General features: G+C 36.5%; 1 long non-coding RNA gene across 1 annotated transcript; it reads left to right on the top strand.

Annotated features, from left to right (window-relative positions):
• Positions 1 to 17,852: 17,852 nt before the first annotated feature.
• Positions 17,853 to 19,824, top strand: LOC128128598 (uncharacterized). The gene is made up of 3 exons (XR_008226599.1): positions 17,853 to 18,013; positions 18,216 to 18,287; positions 18,879 to 19,824. It is a non-coding gene; the product is annotated as an uncharacterized LOC128128598 (long non-coding RNA).
• Positions 19,825 to 22,038: the final 2,214 nt, after the last annotated feature.

Raw genomic sequence — 22,038 nt, 5'->3', positions numbered from 1 at the left:
CTATACTTGACGAGTTGGGTCAACATGGACTGTTGACCTTGACCGGTGACTTTGACTTTGAGCAAGGGTTGACTAGTTTGACTGTAACACCCCGAATTCAGAAGACCTAGAAAGGACAGGAAAACCTCAAGAGCAGAAGGCAACTCGTCGAGTAGGTGGGATGACTCGATGAGTAGGAGCATATTTTGGGTAGTGTGTTAAGTGACCTACTCGGCGAGTTGGTCAGGTTTTGGGAAACCCTAAATTCGGGACTTGGTGCCCTATTTAAACATCTTATTCTCCTCCTCTTGGTTCCATTCCCAACCCCCATTGTCCAGAACTTAACCCACGAAACCCTAGAGCCTTTTGAGAGTGTGTGAGCCATCCTTGATTGTTTTGTATTTTCTTGAAGGCTAGAAGAAGAAGAGGAAGCTTAAAGGTTCAAGCAGAAGGTTGTGGATCCATGTATTTCGTTCTAATCTCATCACTTTCTGGTAATCAAGCTCCTAACTCGCCTTGTAGTTTCTTAGATCTCTTTATGGTCCCTTTTGTGGGGGGTTTTGTCCAATAAGTATGATTCATGGGTTAAGGATGTCCCAAGTTGATGATACGTTCAGATCTGAATTCATTGAGGGTTGTGAAGGCATAAAGGTGCAAACTTTATGCCATTAGAGTCCCATGCAAACCCTAAGGATGCTAGTATGGCCTTTTAAGCCCCAAAGGGCCATGCATTGAAGTAAAGTTCAGGACTTTATGTGTTTATTGGGTGACTAGGACCTAGATCTTGGTTCCCCTACTGTGGATTGGAGTAATATGGGTTTTGGTCATAGATTTATGTCTTAAAGGGGGCTAAGGTTTTGGCTTAACCCATTAAGAAGGATTAGGAGTGGGTAAAGTTGGAAACTTTACCCTTAAGGGGTCATTTCCAGCATGTAGACGAAGTTTGGGGTCTGGATCTGAAGTGTAGGGGCTTAATATGTTAAGATGGACCAAACAGAATGAGGGATTCGGTGAGCCCAGGAAGGGACTCGACGATTCGAAGGTAGTTGTCCCGTTTCTGTTCATGTTAGAACTCGGCAAGTCTGAGGACTGACATAACGAGTTGGATTGCGATTTCAGGATTCTGATTACTTGAACTTGACGAGTTAATGGATCAACTCGGCGAGTTGAGTCAACTCAGTGCGTTGACTTTGACTGTTGACTTTGACTTTGGCCAAGGTTGGATTAGTTTGACTTTGAGGACATTCTGGGAATAAGTGTCATGTTGTTACTGATAGTTTGGGGAGCCGAAGAAGAAGCAGTTCGAGGAATTTCCAATTAGCAGCTAGAGAAGTATTAGCAGGACTTCAGCAGCGCAAGGTGAGTCCCCTCACTGGGTGCATGGGTCTAAGGCCACAATGTCGGCCCATTATGCTTGTGTATTGTAGGAAGACCCGGGGGTTAGCCCTAGGCATTGTATGTTATATGTTCCGGATCACGATCCGATGTCAGGCGAGGCCCGAGGAATGTTAGTATGCTAGAGGTCTTTGTGATTCTTACATGCGTCGGTACGATAAGTTCCAGAATAAGGTCCGATGTCGGGGCAAGCCCAAAGTATGTTTATGTGGTAGTATGTTCCAGACTAGGGTCTGATGCCGGGGAAAGCCCGTGGAAGATTTATATGTACATGTTAGATTATACTTGTTGTCTTTGTGATACTTGTATGTGCCTGTTAGGGAGGTGAGTGTGGGCGAGGTCCCGTATCTCATCACTAGCTGAGATATGGATGTGGTTCTACATCTCAATATTAGCAGAGTAAGGGCGAGGCCCGTGATAGGAAAGAAGTGAGTGTGGGCGGGGGCCAATATCTCACCATCAGCAGAAGTGTGGACGGGGTTCCATAACTCAACAGTAGAAGACCATGGGCGGGGCCCAAGTTAAGCGAGGCCTTAGATCAGGAGTACAATACAGTATGTTTCTTGGTGTATTAGTATGCTTATATGATTGTATATGTATAGCAGGTGAGGCCCAGAGCAGGCGGAGCCTAAGAGAGACATATCTGTATACCGAGCGCGGCTCGATGCCAAGCGGGGCCTGATGCTGGGCAGGGCCCGATGTAGGAGCAATTTCGATGCCGGGCAAGTCCCGATGCAGTGGGCGGGGGCCCAATACGTGATTATGTGTATGGTATGTGGTAGATTGGGGAACTCACTAAGTTTCATGCTTAAGATTTTCAGTTTTGGTTTCAGGTTCTTCCGGTAGCAGAGGGAAGAGCTCGGGATGATTGTATCACACACACCAAGAAATTTAGCTTAGGATGTTTTACTCTGATAAATGAACATGTTTTAAATTAATACTCTATTTTAAGAAAACAACTTATGTTCTTGAAAGAAACGATTTGATAATTATGGTTTGTTTAATGATTTAAAAATAAAATTTTGGACCATATTTTTGGGATGTTTCAAGTTGGAATCAAAGCCTTGGTTTGAGGGATTCGGGCACACTTTCGGGTATGTCTGAACTCAAACTAAGAAATTGTTACAGAAGTTTTCAAAAGAAAAACCATGTTTATAAAAGGATTTTGAGAAAAGAAAAGAGTATTATAAAAAGCAAAAAGAATTTTGAGAAAGTGAAATGGGTGTGGTGCATGCAATCAGCCTAGCTCAAGTAAGGACTCTGAAATTACCCATACAAGTTTATGTTATGATATGATTATCAACTTTAATAGAACAACATGCTAGATTAGGACTAAGGATCTAGGAAGGATGCCATATGTGTCTGTTATATGTGTATCAGCTTTATGAACTACATGCTAGTATAGATTAAGTCGGTATGATAGCCTGATTAGTATATTCTTGATTATGTGTACTCAATGCTCGAATGCTACTTGCTTTGTGCTTTTAGGAGTTCTAGTTGTCTTTTACTAACTAGTTAACGAATATGTTAAGTTACATATAGCGAGGAGTAAATAATTTCAGAAGGTTAGGTCTAGCTCTATTTCGCAACTCTTGTTTGAGTCCAACCGTTGTAGGGTAGGATCTCTCATTCGAAGAATTATCTAGACTTAGTAATATGTAATAGTATTCGCGAGCTAGTTAGGGGAAGATAGTGTAACATCCGGTTCCTGGTACGCATTTAAATTCAAGTAATTCCATGTTTTGCTCTGGGACTCGGCGTGTTGGAGGCCCAACTCGTCGAGTAGACTCGATTTTGACCGGGAGGTTTAGTGACCCTCGACGAGTCGGGTGACCGACTCGACGAGTAGGGTTGTCTGGATGAAACCTTAATATTGAGGGTTTGCACCCTATTTAAACAACTTATCCTGCATCAACCCAGCCCTCATCGACCCTCCCAACTCAGAGAAACCCTAAATCAAAACCCTAACCTTGTTTGAGTGTTCTTGTGCCATTTTGTGTGCTTGTGGAGATTGTGAAGCTTGAGAAGGAAGAAGGAGCTTGGAAGTTCGAGTGGAAGCTAGTAGATCTAGAGGTTGTGCCCCATTTCCAGCTCCTTTGAGGTATAAAGTTGAAACCTTGACCATCTATCTCTTAGATCTCTAGTTAGGGTTCATTTCTACATTTTCTAACCCTTAGAGGTGCCATACTCGGAATTTTGTGGTTCATTGAGGGTATAGCTTCAATTTGGAACCATTGGAGGGTTCTTATAGCATAAAGGTGCCAACTTTATTGCCATAAGCACCCCCATACATCTTGTAGACTTCATTCTAGGACCATTTGGGCCAAATAACCCATGCATGGACGTCAAGATAGGAACTTTACATATAATATGGACCCTAGGAGGTCAGATCTATGATTTGGATGCATTAAGACTGATTAAAATCGACTGTATAGTTTGGACAAAGAGGGACTCAGCGAGTCGAGTCGCAGTTTCCCCCAAAACGACTTCTGGAAGTGGTCTTTGGTTGAGTTGAAGGAAAAATCAGCATGTTGGGGTTAGTTATGGACTTGAAGATCAAAGGACTCGATGAGTTCAAGGAGGAACTCGACGAGCTCAAGGCAATGTACCAACCACATGAAGATGGACTTGGTAAGTTCAAGGAGAACTCAATGAGTCATAGACTAAGCACCTTCATATAGATGAAGATGAACTCAACAAGTTCAAGGAGGAACTCGGCGAGTCAGTTGAAGAAGGTCCCGATGTTTTGTTGAAGGTGAACTTGTCGAGCTCTTGCAAGAATCGACGAGTAGGGACGGGGTTGTTGCTTTTTTTGGACGTAGGGACTCGACGAGTCTGGTCAACCAAATGATGACCTTGACCAAAGTTGACTTTGACCAAGGTTTTGACCTTGAATTTGACTTGGACTTGAGTTGACCCTTATAGGGGTTATGAGTATGTAATGTTAATGTAGAAAGTGTTGGGTTTTGGTCATATGAAGATCCTATGTGCTCATACAAACCCTAATGCTTGGATCTAGGTTTCTCTATTGTACATGCAATTTATCCAAGACTATAAACCCTAGATCTAGCATATGATAATCAATACAACATATAATTAGGGTTTAGATCATACCTTGATTGTTATGTAGCTATAACAATCTCAAATCCTCCTTGTAATGACTTTAGAAAGCTTATAGTCACAAATGTCACTCCTCTAATGGTTCACAAACACCAGGAGCAAGAGGATGAAGAAGAGAAGAGAAGGAGGCTGCCCAAAACGTTTGGAAACCCTAAGGATCTTGTTCACCACGTTTTTGAGGCATAAGGGTTCTATATATAGTGAGGCTATTAGGGTTATCTAACAAGGAAACCCTAATTTGGATGCTTAAGCCCTAAGTAACCCATGCACTCGTTTCCTTAAGGCCTTGGACGATTTCTAATGGGTTTCCCCATAGAATTCATCCAACCTTATAATATAAGGCAATCCATAGCCCAATTGCAATTATCTTATAATTACAATTCCAGTCCCTTATGTTTAATTAATCTCTCTTAGTCACAAACTTCATTCTTATTAATTCTTGACTAATATTAATTAAACAATATGATTTCTCCTTTAATATATTATTCCCATAATATATTAATAAATCATATTTAATCCTTTCTCTCCATAATTCATCCTATCAAGTTGCTTTGGTGAAGGCAACCCAAAAGGACCATGCACCATCGGGTCAAGTATATACCAAATTAGTTATGGACATAGACAGTAATCCAACAGTCTCCCACTTGGATAAGTCTAATAACTATTCTGCGTATGACTTCAGATCCTGATCTGCAATCGTAGCTTTCCAAAGCCGCTGTCAACTCTGATCCTATCAGATACACGTGTCCTTTAGATAAGGGATCATATATTCCTCCATTCTAGATATCGTAAGACATGATTTCTAATCATTCTCTCTGTACTATTTCTCGACTTCCAATTTATGACGACTGACTAATTGAACAAATCAAATTAGCCCTAGCCCGGCCGAGCATTTACGTTTGTCATCATTAAATCATCGAGGGGCCCAAAAATATCGCTTTTATCCTACTTTGGATAAAAGGAATGGATAAAGTTTGATTCAATGTTTGCTTGCACTTACTCACCGAATCGCACACAACAATATGTTTTATAGCACCAAGTTACTGATGCGTTTGCATATTATCAATGTGCAACCGATTTGCAAGATACAACTCACACATCTCGGTTTCAAGAATATAAGATGTTATCGTCTCACCAATCACTCGTGATACAATTCATGGAGTGATCCAAGTGAGCGTGGGTTTATCCAATGCTCAAATCATATTCATAAGCACTCATGAACGTTGCAGCAAACATTTGCTTATGTCTAATACTCTTAAGACAATCCACACACCAATTCACAACAGTCTTTATTCATACCTACTTCCAACATATGAACGACTGTGGTCCGTTTGAATAATTTGACTGTTCTAAACCAATTAAATTATTCAGGAAGTTAAAACATGCAAAGTGAAACACAAGAATAATACTAATCCCATATGGCCTCAATCCTTTGAGCATAAATAAAACACCTTTTATTTATCACCATATCGATTACTCATTATTTGTTGTTTCGGGTAATCAACTTCTTACTTGAATTATTACACTTGTCCCATGCTCTTATCATGCACACAATGTTTACTTATGGTTCTTACTTTGTGAAATAGATCAAATGAACACATTTCCAATCATACTCATTTCACAACTCCAAATCCTTTTTCATAAGTGAAAGAGTGTCAAATTCTTGCCACTTATAGAATATGCTAGATTCTAACATTTTATGCAATGATCCTTTCGTAATGTCATAGCACAAAAGTCACAAAGACTATTGCCAACGATATTACAAAGTCCTCTATCGGAGATTGTTACAATACAATTCCTTAGATATGATGTTTCTCACTCAAAGTACATTCCTTTGAACATCCTTTTGCATAAAAGTTCTAATCTAAACATAGATTTTCAATATTCAATTCCCAATATGGACACGTTTCCATATTTTCCATATGACAACTCATTCTTAATAGAATCTTTTCTATTCATAATAGTGTCAATATGTTCCATCCAATACTATACTTCCAACTACTCACAAGCGACCAATCCTCGGCGAACTTTGGATTGTCCTTTGATAGTTGTTTAATTATCTTAGTCAAAACCGATTCTTGTCCTTTTCCTCTAAATGCGCTAGGCATTTGGAAAATTTTAGAATGGTCAAATATTATAGCATTTGCAATCGATCCTAAACCCGAAGTGTATGGGACACGATGCATAATGTCTTACATAAAGATTTGATACTTTATCAATCTTCTGCCATAATATTTTATGTGCTATGTTCTCAAAATTCGAACTATGAAGGGGAATGCTGTAATCATAATCGAAATTTGAGAACACACTATGTTTCCTTGACTAAATTATTAACATTCCACAACCTAAGCCTTTAGATTTGAAATGAAGCATAATAATTTCTCCCTTAATTATAGCAAAACAACTATTCAACCTTTACAACATTGCAAAGTATGACTTTTGTTTCTCTATAGTTAATATTGCTAACTTGCAATACTTTCCATAATAATCATACAATCATAACATTTTTCTCCCACTATCATGATGATTATTATAAAAACATAACACTTATGCTCCCACTAGCTTTGACATGTATTCAGAAACAGCTTAACTTTCAGAAAAACAATACCTATTGAATTTCTTAAGTTCATGTTTTCTAATACCTAATGCTTTGATAATCCTTTATCTAAGCTTATACACCTTTCCTTTAGATATCTTATATGTGTGTCTAAACAATTCAGACTAATTGCCAAACCTCACAATTCGAATCATGGAAAGGGATACCGTAACCATAATCGAATTCAAGAATTCAATTTCACAATCACTATCTTCTTAAAATCTTTCTTAGTGAAAGCATTTCCTCACAGTCACTTTCATGAAGGAGGGAATCTTATGACACTTAGATTTTAATGGTGTATGTGTTCCTATCCATGTGAATTTGTCAAAACCAAAGTTTAGGACAAATTCAAACTCATATGGACCGAACTTTCTTAATCTTGATTTCTTGCCTTATGGTAACACAGCTGCCCACCATGTCTTCCAAGTAGTTAAGCAGCTCACATTTTCCTATCAATGTACTTTTCATTGATCAAGGTGCCTGCCTTTTATGCGTTCAAATTAGAACCCATAGAACTCACATGCATAATTAACTCAATTGGAATGGCACAGAAACAAAAATAGTGTCAACACGATAGGTTGTAAACCTCAACTCGTGTGCTAGTGATTATCGATAAGGTTTATTTTGATTTGTTCCTGAAACCTTTCAAGACCATTAAGACTCCCACTGAAACCTTGACATATAAGATTCTCTTGTCAATAAACATTTCTTGACAAACAAATATTCAAGAGTTAGTGCAGTTTTTATCAAAACACTTCATAAATAGGTCCTAGTTGGTCTTTGTCTTATCCAAGACATCACAACTTTCCTCTTTGATGAATGTTATAAACCTTCTCAATACTTATCACTCAATGTCACAATCTTAACTCCAAAGTTGTAAAAATCGCTTGACGGTAGCTCGACGGTCGACTGGTGTTAAGGGATTAATCGGTCTTGGCGGGGATTAATCGAGGATTAATCGGGGACCATAGATTATTAATAAAATATTAAAATTAATTAAATATTAATATATCTTAAGAAAAACAAGTACTTCAAAATTAGAAAATAAGAAAAATTGTAATTTGAAAATTTGGATATACGAAAATATGAATATTTTGGTATAATATTTGAAAATTTGAAAATTTGAAAATTTTGGAGTAAAAAAAGAAAGTTGGGTTTTTGAATTTTTAAAATTTTTTTTGACTTTTTTTCGACTTTTTTTCTTTTGTTGACCGATTAATCCCGCCAAACCCGATTAATCCTAAATTTCCGATTAATGCCTTAATCCTCGACGGTTGGAGAACGTCAAACGATTAATCCACGATTAATCCCGATCTCTGCAACCATGCTTAACTCTAAGACTTGTTTTGGAATGAAGTATGATTGACTTCTTGATTTAACCATTTCTTCAATTCTTGATTCCTCTTCTTAGACATACAATTGTACTAAGACTCGCTTAAAGGATCAATTAAGATATGGTTCTTAATCATTAAGACCTATCATAAAGTATGAAAGGTACTGTCCCTTCTTCTTAGAATGGAGAAACTTTTATCTTTCTGCCTACTTGATTCTTCTTATTCGTTCTGCTATTGATTTAAATCTTTTCAATCAATTCAGAATTACACTTCATCTTATAAGTATAATCATATTTACTAAACCTTTAGTAAATCATGACGAATAACTTTGTTACTCTTATGGTGGACTTTGATCAACACACAACTTTGTGTACTCGATCTCCTAGTCCTTCACTTGACACTTTGTCAATGAATTGGTCTAATTTCCAAATATGAAATTTCTCATTCATCGTGCAATCAAGTTGCATGATTCCAAGTTTCTGTCCAATTGAAACTTGGGCGATGAGAAACTCTCCTTATTTGGTAAATTTTCGACATTTCCATAATTAAGAATCAAATCCATTATTGCTAATAATAGAAACATTCAAACATCAATTTTCATGAATGCCATTGCAAGGATGAATAAATAATATAAAATCAAAATTTATTTTATTGCGGAAAAATTTGTCCTTACAATGCAATTCATTGAAAAACTATGCTAATACATATTTCTTAGCAATCTAATTCTAACTCTAAGTAGCAGCTCAAGAATCTAATCTTCAAGTAATGCGATCGAAATCCATTTCTTCACGGTTAGATTCTGCTTACTTCTTCCCTTAAGCTTCCTCTCTTTTCTTTGATCCTACAAAACATCAATTGCAATCTTATCACATTATGTATTAAGAATCTAGAATAGAAGCTTAAAAGAGTTAGTCAATGGATTTTACCTAAAGCAGAGCCATTCGTTTTGACTCTCCCATCTCTTAGATCTCTTAGGTAAATAGGGCAGCTTCATTTCCAATGCCCCTTCTCTTGGCAATAAAAGCAAATTGACTCTTTTGGAACAGGACATGGAACTACTTCAGACATTGACTTTCTCTTATGATCAAACATTTCGATCATAGCATGTCTTTCGTTGCCATTGTCTATATCCATAGAGGTCTTGAAGGTAGATTCACCAATCAACTTTGCTTTCCTATTGCGCCAAACCATTGCTGATTCAGCAGCAATAAGCATATAGGTGAGATCTATAAGGGTCACATCGCAGTTCATCATATAGTACTCTCTTACGAACTCACTATATGAGTTAGGAAGTGACTGAAGAACCCAATCAATAGCCATCTGCTCACAGACAACGGATCCCAACATTCTTAACCTATCAATGTGTGACTTCATCCCTAGGACGTGTGCACACACTGACTTTCCCTCTTCATGTTTGCTTGCCAAAAGGGCTTGAGTGAGCTTGAACTTTTCAAGCCTTCGAACTTGTGGGTTAGGGAGAATAATTGGAGGAGGTGGAGGAAGCGAAGCATGATTTCTTTTTCCTCGATCGAATCGTTGAATATCATCTTCATGTGGAAAACTTGTTCCACGGGATTTGGGAAGACCATAGTTGTCGAACTTTGACATCTACAAAACGGGAGAAAAACAAATTCAAGTTAGTTGATTGATTGAGTCCTTAGTAAATCACCCAAATGAGATACTAAGGCTAGGACCCAACACAATACGCTACAACCTAGAAAAGGGATGCTGTAATCTAGTTGCAGAATATTTGAAGGTAAGTGAATGACGATTCACTAATTTCCACCACGAAAAACAAAAAAGAAATTTAAGTTTTAAATCTATGAAAACTCCTAGATCCTTTGAGATTCATTGAGCATTTCAATGACATGTTTAAATCTCGATATGCCCCTCTAGTTTGAGACTGGGATGCCGAGGATCACAAAGCGAGTGTGAATAACCATGCAAACTTACATGGTGCCCTCACATGTTATAGTAATCTATTCGATGTGTCGGTAAACCACACACGCTCTACCGAACTATGAAAAACATTGAGTCACCCTTTGTTACCTTTGCTTAGAACCATTTAGTGTGCCGGTAAACCACACGCGCTCCACTAACGTCTTCGCAAGGGCACAAAGTGTAATTTCATGGAATTGCATCAATTCACTTTTGCCTAAGTAACTAAGATTGGGAATTTGTAAAACATTTAGTTACTTTTGTACTTCATTATACTTATAACAGAAGGTTTTGTCCTATCCTACACGTTTGGCTAACGACCCTCCACTAGTCAAGAGTGCGGTGGGTAAGAGTGGATACCCATTCAATCGTCATTTTATAGGCAATTTCCTTAAACACCCCTTATAAACCAGCTTCGTGAATGAGGCCTACTAACGGTAAGACTGACTTTTACTCATACATATATATATAATGTTAGACTGTTAATGTTATATATAGTATAGGGTGTATTTTACACTTTTAAAATACTAGGTGGTTAAATTTAACAATTATACTTTTAATTCAATTAAATTGTAAACCAAAAATTTTATGGATTTATTAAACCTCTTTTAATTATACACCTTAATTAATTAATAAAACCATAAGGGTGTGATTTGAACTTTTCAAAACAATACTAGGGTTTTAGAATTTAACATTCCTAAATTAAACTTTTAATCAACTTTTAAATTCCAAAACTTGAGGGCAAGTTTTGAAACATTTCAAAACATTTAGGTTTAGAATTTAAATGTACATTAAACTTTTAATCAAAATTTAAATTCCAAAACTTGAGGGCAAGTTTTTGAAACTTTTCAAAACATTAGGGTTTTAACTATTTAAATTTCAAAACTAAACTTTTGAGTATAAATTTAAACTATAAAACCTAAAGGGGAAAAATTGAAACTTTTCATAACACAAAGATCAAATAACAAATAATATAAATTAAACAATTAATTTCATCATTATCTATATTTTACCTAATTTCAATTTCTTGCAAAATATGTTACCCAATTAATACAAATAATCCAGTCTTTATCATATAAGAAAGTTATTATCTAATCAATTGGTAATTATCTTTTGTTTAATCAAGGAGATACTCAAAAATATGAATAAAATCGAATTTTAATGATCTAAAATAGATAAGGCAAGAATCCATGAGTAAAACAGCAAGAAATCCCGAAATCCCCTCTTTCTGACGCTCGAACTCGCCGAGTACCCATATGGACTCGCCGAGTCGAGCCTACTCGCCAAGTCCACTATGGGACTCGCCGAGTCCATCAGACAGATTCACAAAAATCTAAATTTTCAACTTGAACAAACATACAAGACATCAATACAATAGAAACCAATCTAGGCTCTGATACCGCTGTTTGGTTTTGGTCATATGAACATCCTATGTGCTCATACAAACCCTAATGCTTGGATCTAGGTTTCTCTATTGTACATGCAATTTATCCAAGACTATAAACCCTAGATCTAGCATATGATAATCAATACAACATATAATTAGGGTTTAGATCATACCTTGATTGTTATGTAGCAATAACAATCTCAAATCCTCCTTGTAATGACTTTAGAAAGCTTAGAGTCACAAATGTCACTCCTCTAATGGTTCACAAACATCAAGAGCAAGAGGATGAAGAAGAGAAGAGAAGGAGGCTGCCCAAAACGTGTGGAAACCCTAAGGATCTTGTTCACCACGTTTTTGAGGCATAAGGGTTCTATATATAGTGAGGCTATTAGGGTTATCTAACAAGAAAACCTTAATTTGGATGTTTAAGCCCTAAGCAACCCATGGACTCCTTTCCTTAAGGCCTTGGAAGATTTCTACTGGGTTTCCCCATAGAATTCGTCCAACCTTATAATATAAGGCAATCCATAGCCCAATTGCAATTATCTTATAATTACAATTCCAGTCCCTTAAGTTTAATGAATCTCTTTTAGTCACAAACTTAATTCTTATTAATTCTTGACTAATACTAATTAAACAATATGATTTCTCCTTTAATATATTATTCCCATAATATATTAATAAATCATATTTAATCCTTTCTCTCCATAATTCATCCTATCAAGTTGCTTTGGTGAAGGCAACCCAAAAGGAACATGCACCATTGGGTCAAGTACATACCAAATTAGTTATGGACTTAGACACTAATCTAACAAAAAGGATGTTGTGTAGGGATTGAGGAGTCGAGAAGAGTTGATTTCCATACCAAGGACCGTGCAGACACTACATTATATTGAGGTGAGTTACCTTCCAGTAGAGGTGGGTCTACGGCCATAATGTCAGCCCACCAGCAGGAGTTATCTTTAGATGATTGTATTGGTTTGCTACTACCTGATGTGTCTTATGTGCCAGTATGACATGTTATATGCAATAATGGTAGTAGGAGGGGAATAGTCCCCCGATTTGGTCGTTAGGACCGAAGGGTAGGTCAGACACTCCAGATATGTCTGACAGCATGATTATGATATGTTATTATGTGATAGTGGTAGGGGTGAAACAGTCCCCGTAGCCGATTGAGATAAACCAGAGGGTAGGCAAGCACCCCATAATGGCCTGACATGGGTAGGTCAACACCCTAGAATGGCTTGACATGGGTAGGTTAGCACCCTAGAATGGCTTGACATGGGTAGGTCGGGCTCCCAAGAATTGCCCGACAGTATGTATGATTGTATGATATGTGGTATGATGGGGGAACTCACTAAGCTTTGTGCTTACGGTTTTCACTTTTGGTTTCAGGTACCTCTTCGTCGAAGGGGAAAGAGTCGACAGGGTAGCAGCACATCGCACACACATGATTCCGCATTTGAGATTTCTGGGATTGTACTCTGCATTATTACTATTTGACGATATGGGTTTCGATACATGTAACTATGGTTTATGAATTAATATGATATCAGTAATGTTTCCTCAAACAAATTTTATAAGCAATATAATTAAAACAAAATTTTATAGTCTCGATTTTTGGGATGTTAGAAGTTGGTATTAGAGCATTGGTTTGAGGGATTCGGGCACACCTTCGGGGGTGTCTGGACTCAAATTGAGGGCTTGAAAGATTTTTACAAGAAAATAGTTTTCTAAAATTTAAAAATAAGAAGTTTTGAGAAAGAACAAGGTGTGTGATGCGTGTGACCAGCCGAGCTTAAGTAAGTTTTTCCCCAAGATACCCATACATGATATGTTATGTTATATGATATGATCATGAGAACTGCATGCTAGAATAGGGCTAAGGATCTAGGGAGGATTCCCTGTATGCTTGTTATGTGATTATGAGAACTGCATGCTAGATTAGGGCTAAAGATCTAGGAAGGATGCCTTATATGCCTATTGTATGAGCTTATTGAGTTATATGTTAGGGTTGGTTAGTCAGCAGTATGATAGTCTGATTAGGTTATGCTTGGTTATGGTTACTCGATGCACGAATGCTACTTTCTTTGTGCTTATAGGGGTTCTAGCTAGCTTTAGCTAACTAGTAAGTGAATATGTAATAGTATTTGCAATCTAGTTAGGGAAGGGTGGTAGGGACTCCTTGTGCAGCTGATGGTGGAGAGTAGGTCAGAGAGTACCCTAGAACAAGCCTAGGATGAGATTAGCTTGGAAAGCAGTATTAGTATAAGGGACTTGATGAAGTCGAAGCAATCCTTGAGGAAAGTACGGATAGATGTGGAAGGTACTATGGGTCCGTACTACTGGAAGCAAAGGATCCGTACTCGAATCAAGGAGGGATAAGAAAGAACCAGGGAACTTGGAGAGTGTGTGAGACCTCTCAAAAGTATGTATGACCCTGACGTTTATGTGTTTTATTTCAGAATGGTGATTACGCAACATGGAGCAGGAGGTTTAGGGTCAGGATCAGGATCAGGCTCAGGCTGGGGTGCGGGATCCAAGTAGGTTGATGACGGGCTACGCGAGTTCAACGCGTCTGAGATCACGAGAGGTATCCTTGAGGAGACCCCGGTCATTTTCGAGTTGATCAAGGAGGGGATTATTGAGCTGATGGAGGATCGCCTCCGGACATTCAGGAGTGACTTGGCGTCTAGCCAGTCAGGGACGCACATACTATCCTTCAAGGACTTCAGGGAGAGTGGTGCGCCAAACTTTCACGGGGTGAAGGACCCCATCGCTGCCAAGATATGGATCGCAGTCATCGAGTCTGTGTAGTTGACGAGCTTCTACGTGGAAGGGTAGAAGGTCCGCTTTGTTGCGGGTTGTTTGAGGGACGGAGCTAGGTATTAGTGGGAGTCGGTTGGTGACTCACTAGGAGCCCCAACCAACAAGGCCATGACTTGGTCGGATTTTGTGACTAGGTTTAGGGCTGAGTTTGCGCCAGCTGTGGATCTTCAGCAATTGGCCTGGGAGTTTCTTGATATGAGACAGACTACTGAGACAGTGGTGGATATCACCGCCAAGTTCCGAGAGAGGGCCTTGTTAGTACCCTAGTATGCAGGGGATGAGGAGATGCGGAAGACCCGCTATCACGACATGTTGAAGGCTGATATTTGGGAACATGTTAACTACTCAGCCTGCCCGACCCTGGAGTCCATGATTGCTAGGGATAAGGAAAGGGAGATTGATTTAAATCACCTCAGGAAGAGGAAGGCAGAGGCGGAGTAGGTTACTAGGGTTTCGGGGAAGAAACCCAAAAGATCCGACACTAGGTCGAAGGGCCATCCGGGCCAGAGCCGCTGCAGGAAATGCGGTGAGATCGCTAGCAGTAGTAAGCGTGGGTTGACAACCGAATGGTCAGAGGATGGTGAGAAGAATTCGAATTTCTTTTCAAGCTGTGAGCTGTAAGGAGCTAGTTGAATCGAAGTGGGGAGAATCACCTAGTAGTCAGGAGCTGAAGTAAGTACGCAACTAGGATGTGTTCGCATCCTTGTTGAGAAGGAAAGCAACCTAGGTGTCTATTTGGATAAAGCGGCATGGAAGTCGAGAGTTTGGAAAACATCCCAACGTTGGATTCATGTATTCACAGTAGTTGATGATTGGTTTTGGAAACCAGGTTGGGGTTTCTCCCTGTAGCTCGCGAGTTAGTCAGGATATTAGACTGTGGAGCGCATGTCATTGGATGTTCTCAGGCTGGTAGCCAGCAATTAGATAGTGTAGGAAGGTGTTGTAAGACTATGGGATAGTCATAGCATTCATTAGCAGCTTAGTTAGAGGGGTGTAGGCAGGCCCGACCCAATACCTGGGCGAGATGGGCTGAGGCCCAGGGCAGCATTTTTTAGGGGGCATCATTTAATCTGGTAAGTAATTATGTATATGTTAGTTTGGCCCAAAATATTTAGCCCAAGTTACTGATTTTTGTTCTCTAACCATGAGACGACACAAGCTTGCATTTGAATCGACACTGGAAGTGTAATCGACAACGCCTAGAAATATGAAGTTTGTTGAAGATCGAGGAGTCGAATTCTTCTCTAAATCGATTGGTTCTAACTTCTAAATCTAATTTCTATTTTCTATTTCTTTTTCTCCTATTTCTTATTCACGATTTGCCTATTTGTATGAGTTGGGGTTCCAACTAAGATTGGCATTCATGTATTTCTGATTCCCTATTATAATTCTCCTTTTTTGTATCACTATTCTGATTTGATTGGAGTTTAATTGTTCAGGTTTGGAGACCTGGAGTTCATCTGTTCAACACCATCAGTTAAATATGTAATTATGTGTTCTATTTTTTTATTTCTGACTCCCAATTTGTTCGAAATGTATCAGTTATTTTTTGAAATTTGAATCTTTGATTTCATGTTAATTTGTTTGATTATAGTAGTTTGCTTCAAGAAGTTTGATTTTTGATTTCTTGTGGTTTGCTTCAGGATTTGGTATGTAAGAGTTTGAATATGTGCTGAATTTTTTAGTTCAAAATAAGGAGTTCACAGTTCCGATTCCTCTTATTAATTTCTAGAGTTTCTTTCTGGATTTTTAAGGGTTGTTTATGTGATTCAGGAGGTATACTTTATTGTTGAGTTATGATTATTTTGAATATCTCAAGACAGCAGCTAGGGGCATAGGTATATAATTTTTCCAATGTTATTTGTTGCTATGAGACAGCTTTTTTTAAAGGATATGTTGTTTATGATTCCTTGATTCATTTTCTAGATCACTTTTAATATTTCTAGAAAATGGAAAAAACACAAACTATGGTTTTTATTTTTGGTTTTTGAAACAGGGACGGTCTTTTTTTTTTTTTTTTGGTACTGAGATAGCAGGGGTAAATTAGGAAAAACCTTATTGTAGTTTTCTGCTTCATGTTTGTAGTAGAACTTATTAGTCATTGGGTTTAGTTATTGTAGGCAGAGTTTTAACAATCACTCCACCAGCAAAGGTAAACTACATCGGCAGTTTTGAAATATGTTTCGTTTCTTTTTTATGTTGTTATGTATATACATATGTATATGTAACGCCCGGGTTTCAGGGCTAAGCATTTTTGTCAATGTAATAGTCTAGGTCAACTCTTGTAACTCTTTTTGAAGTAATAAAGATGAAATATTTGATTATTATGTGAATTATGTGTGTTTATGTGTTTATTATTTAATTATAAATGTATAATTAATAAAAAATAAAAATGAACGTCAAAATTAAAGTGTGAGATAATCCTGATATCTCTACATAAAGTTGTAGAATATGTCTCAAGGTTTCCGTGCATATAAGGAACGCCGAAATCCGAGTTATAACGAAGAAGTTATGACCCGTCGAAGTTTCGCGACAGAACCGGCACGATACCGGGAAGCGTAAATAGTGAATTTACGATAGAGCGAGATTTAGCCTTAGCTCTCTAAACGAAAGTCGTAGAATATGTTAAACTAAGAACATCGATAAAAAGAACGCTCAAATCTGACATCGTATGAGGAAGTTATGATTTTTCTAAGATTTAGCATAGCAGTGCACAGCCCGAAATCTGAATTTTAGATCGGTCGATTTTTAGCCGACGGGATCTAAATGAAAGTTGTAGTACTCGTAAATACCAACACGTGGATATAAAGAACGTCAATAATAGAGCTCGTATGCGAAAGATATGGACGAAGCTTAGTCCCTACTTTTCGAGCGCGGCGAATTCGATACAGTTTTGTAAATCCAAGATAGAATGAGAATTAGCCAACGAGGTCTAAATGAGAGTTGAAGATCTCATTAATAGGAACTCAACGGTAAAAAGACAGACAAAAACGGAACTCGTATGCGAAAGTTATGGACAAAGCTTAGTCTCTACTTTTCAAGCGTGACGAATTCGATACAGTTTTGTAAATCCGAGATAGAATGAGAATTAGCTAACGAGGTCTAAATGAAAGTTGAAGATCTCATTAATAGGAACTCAACGGTAAAAAGACAGACAAAAACGGAGCTCGTATGCAAAAGTTACGGACGAAGCTTAGAGACTACTTTACTATAAAACTCCTATAAATACAAGGGTGAACTTCTCATATTTTCTTCACACCATAAGCCTCTCTTTCTCTCTCTAACTTCTCTCTAGCCTCCCTAAACCCCTCCCAAGTCTAGGGAACCTCCCTATCACGAGAAGAAAGCCCCGGAGCGCCCGACGGCTCCGAGAAGAAAAGCTTTCGGCTCGGAAACGCTGCTCCAGCGAAGCCCGGTTTTTAATAAAAACCCATTGTAAGTGAGTTACGCCTATACTATATTTAATATAGCTTTTATTTAATTATAGTAACATTATTAGGACCTTAAAATAATTATTTGGGCTATTATTATGAATTATATTGAGTGTTATTTAACGCTTATATAATAGTAATAATAGCTAGACTATTAATTAGTCGCGATTAACGTTAAAACTAAACTTTAGTGGTATTAATACAAGGTTTTGGTCAAGGAAAAATTGTTTTAAGAAGTAACGAAGAGCTGTCCAAGTGCCGAGTCACCACCTTACCAGGTGAGTGCATAGTTACTTTCAGCTTACACATAGATATGAAATATTTTATATAAATTACGTGCTATGTGTTCATATTACCTGAATACTTGCTATCTATGCTAGATGAACATTTTTATACATGTTTTCAAAGATTTAAACTGTATATTTATTTTATATCTACGAAAATGTTGGGGTAAAACATGGGTAGATGTATTAGTTGCTGTGTGATAAAATGAAATAATGAGAGGCCTCGTTATAGATGTTATTGATGATCTAGTCATCTAGCGGAGTATAGATGACGACCACGGACTATTCTAGACAGTCCAGTGGAACACTAGCAGGCTCGCAACCTGTAGGTGTTTATTCGAACTGTGTGTTTATTTGAACTGTGTGCTCACCAGATGTACTCCATCCCCCACATGGTTGCCTTAAGGACATTTATTGTTGAGGTCCCTTATGATAGATGCTTAGGGACGTAATGTGAGGATAACGGGAACGGGTAATCGGGTTTGTTTAATTTAATGAAGTTAATAAACTTATTTATTGTGGGTTGAAAACCCTATGTGCTCACCAGGCTCCCAAGCCTGACCCACTCAGTTTTATGTATTACAGGTAGTGGCGCTTGAGCATAGATATGATGTTGGACGAGGGATTACGAATATAGGCCTGTAGATATGAAATAATGTAGTAAGGCTTATATTGTACTGTTTATGCTTTTGATCTGTACGAACATGACATCCCAAATCTTTTAATGAAATACATTTCTACGGAAATGCTCTTGATAAATCTTTATCATATTTTGTTTTGGGACAGGCCGTGATTTTGGGGATGTCACAGTATACATATTGTTTTGAGCACTAATTTGAATTATTAATATGTTTCTATTGTGCGAAGCCTATATTGGGTGATAATCCCCTTTAGGTACAATCATCTTGCTTTGATCAATTCAAGAATTCACTCTGTCTCTCTAATGGTGAGATGGATTCTTCAAAAGATCCATATGTGTAGGTTTTGTTGTTGTTTTGAACCTTATACATGATCTGTTGTATCCATACAGAATCAAAGGTAATATTTATTTTGGGTATATCTTGGTGTTGAAATATTGATACGTTTTAGTGTTCTTATGGTATTCCCTCTAAAGTAGCCTTTTATTAATGTTTTTGTTCTTAAGTTAACTAAATCTGGCTTCACAAATCTTCTTCTTATATGCAGGGTCCACATAAGGATAAACACATCATCGTTGGTGACATGGAGATACTCGTGAGAGCAAAAAAATAAATCATTACTACTGTTTCATTACCCTTTATCCCCAAGGGGGTTGAAACCGATGCCAAGTGCTTTCTTCATACATTGTACAATTCAACGTTTTTTTAGCAACAATAACATAGAACAAAGTAAAAAAAAAAAAAAAAAAAAAAAAAAAAAAAAAAAAAGATATGGTTAGTAATTTTGTTTGATTTTATAATATCTTTACATGTTCTTGCATTGTTTAGTTCTTTTTTTTTCCTTTTCTTTTTCTTTACCATTAATGGAATTATATTATGTTTATGTTTATAGAATCGGATGTTTATTTGTGTGTATATGTTTTGTTGTTTCTTAGTTTACAATGTTGCTACTATGACATTGTACATTGAAAAAATGGCAAAGTATTATTGCATTTTACTTTCATTTATTTATTATGGCATTGTACTTTGTACACTTGGCTCAAAATGAACATATTTTGGTAAAAATGTGGTTGTTTCTGCATCAAGTCAAAATTGTCCAAAATATGCATATTTTTTAAAATGTACTTTCATTTATCCGAATGTTACATTTTCCTTTAAGCCTCACGTGGAAGGCCTCATCATAGCTATGTGTTCAACAAAAATTTTCTGGGTATTATTATTCATCTTCATTATCACCATTTAACATTTTTTTTTCTTTTTATTTTCTAATTTTTTAACTTCCAATTTTCATGAAAAATTAGGAAACATTACAAATCTTCTATTGATAATGATTCGTGTAATCTACATGGATGATGGCAACCCATTCGGTGATCATGGCATTTGTGAGGCTACGTGACTCTCTTAAGCATCATTCTGCATGGTAGCAACCATTCACCATTAACTCAAATGTCTAAAATGCCCTTAGAAGGAAACTATATAATAATGGTCATAATTGATCATGTATATTTCATATATTCTCCTTTGTCTTTAACCTACCATAAATCAAACATATAATTGAACGAAAATAAATAATCTTCAATTTATAGCAATGTACTTTGGTGTAAATGCCAAAAATGGCAATTTACTTTGGTGAAAATGTTAAAATAATGTTTATTTTCTTTATTTTTGTACAGGTTACGAGTAGGCATGTTATCAATGATTAAAAAAATGTGTAAATGCTCCTTTTCAAAAAGTGATTTTGCTTGCTTGAAGGCAAAACCGAATGTAAGTCGGGTATTTTTAACACCATTACTTTGCAGGAAAGTTGTGTAGCTAAAAATAACCATTTTCTAGGCCTTTTATCAAGTTTATAAAGATCAAAATAGGCATTTTTATAACATACATTTTTGTCTAGATGTCCGTTTTTGTAATTTTTTATAGGAATTCATCGAATATGTTAGGGTGCTTTTTTGAAATTCATTTTGGTGAAAATGAGAAAAAATTATAATGGTTATTTTAGCCAACTTTTGACAGGAAATGTTTACAACAATATATTTTGCTGAAATGGTAAAAAAAAATACATTAAAAAAATGACCAGAAATCATGCAATTTGTTAGTGTGTTGATATCAATGTATTTTGGTGTAGTAGTGTTGTCGAAACTGAGCTTGAGATATATGATGATGACCTTTTAGTTTGTTTTTTTTATTAAAATTATCAATAAGATATTAAAAAAACACAAAGTACATCGACTGCTGATGATATATTGATTATTTGTAACTTTTTAATTAACCTAGAATGTCTACAAAATTAATTTTTCTCCAGCTTCTACATAAGGTGGGATGTACATTTCTATTACTTGATCTCAGTACATGTAAAAAACAAAAAAGAAAAAAGAAAGTTTGTTGGTATTATTGTTATGAGTGCAGGTAAAAAAATGAATAATAATAATAATAATAATAATAATAATAATAATAATAATAATAATAATAAGAGTGTTGTTATTTGTTGTTGTAAGTACACTTTAAAAATCAAAAAAAAAAATACAATTTAATTTTTTTTTCAAAGTGTCATGGTTATAATAAATTGTCAAATTTGCTCATTTTAGATTAAGTATCGTACTTTTTATATGTTTATGTATTGCTGTCTTTGTATGTGATGTAAAAAAGAATACAAAAATGTTCCTTTCATTAAAATAATTAGAGATTTGTATACTTATACAAAAGAAAAAAAAAACTAATTCCAACAATGTAGCATTTTTATTTCATGTGTTTGTCCCTCTAAAAAAACAAGTTCCAACAATGGTCCCTAGATATTGAAATTTTTAAAAATTGGTCCCAACAATAATATTAACTACCTAAATGGTTCCTGCAAAGGATAAGTTTTGCATCCCTGGTATGACTATAGATACAAAAACTAAAAAAAAATAAAATAGATGTGTTCTGATATTTGTGCTATGAATACATGTAAACAACAAAAAAAATTAATAATAAATGTCAAATTGACAAAAATGTTTAAAATGACAAAAAATGGCCTACAACAAATTAATAAAATTGATGAAATTGGCAAAAGTGTTCAAAATAAAATTTTAAAGGGATAAAATTATACTTCCTATTTCTGTTTAAGTGGT

Source organism: Lactuca sativa, chromosome 9 (genome assembly GCF_002870075.4).
Source record: "Lactuca sativa cultivar Salinas chromosome 9, Lsat_Salinas_v11, whole genome shotgun sequence".
NCBI classification, from domain to species: domain Eukaryota; kingdom Viridiplantae; phylum Streptophyta; class Magnoliopsida; order Asterales; family Asteraceae; genus Lactuca; species Lactuca sativa.
Note: the sequence above shows the minus strand (reverse complement) of the source record. Positions and strands in the feature narration are given on the sequence as shown.